The sequence below is a fragment of the Propithecus coquereli genome, unplaced genomic scaffold, assembly GCF_000956105.1.
Source record: "Propithecus coquereli isolate 6110/MARCELLA unplaced genomic scaffold, Pcoq_1.0 Scaffold479, whole genome shotgun sequence".
Lineage (NCBI taxonomy): Eukaryota > Metazoa > Chordata > Mammalia > Primates > Indriidae > Propithecus > Propithecus coquereli.
The window spans coordinates 443259-443627 of record NW_012150607.1 but is presented as its reverse complement, the minus strand read 5'-3'; the positions used below and the strand labels follow the sequence as shown (position 1 = coordinate 443627).

Below are 369 nucleotides of genomic sequence, written 5' to 3'. Positions count from 1 at the left end.
CTAACCTTTTGTGGGATCTGGGCAAGGGCTGAAGCAATCACATTGGCCCGTTCTTCTGTCATGTTACTGATCATTGACCCCAGAGAAAACACCACCACACCATTTTCTCCAGAGCTCTGGACAAAGTCTTCCATGTCCTGTGAGGAAAGAATGTGTTCCATCACAAACGGGTAGCAGTATAAGAAACAGATTTGAAAAGATTGTTAAAAACATCTAAGAAGAGAAAATCTAGTTTTCTTGAGAATTATTAGAGTAAGGGCTATTTTTTAACTATGCTAATTACTAAGTTTATTTTAAAAGAAATGTGTATTATTTGATAGATGGCTTCAATTTTGGATATTTGTGCAAATATGTGTTTGCCTGTGTATG

The 369-nt window shown here is 36.3% G+C and overlaps 1 pseudogene; it reads right to left on the bottom strand.

Moving 5' to 3' along the window:
• LOC105819300 overlaps positions 1–369 on the bottom strand; it is a 73793-nt pseudogene that overhangs the window by 35798 nt on the left and 37626 nt on the right.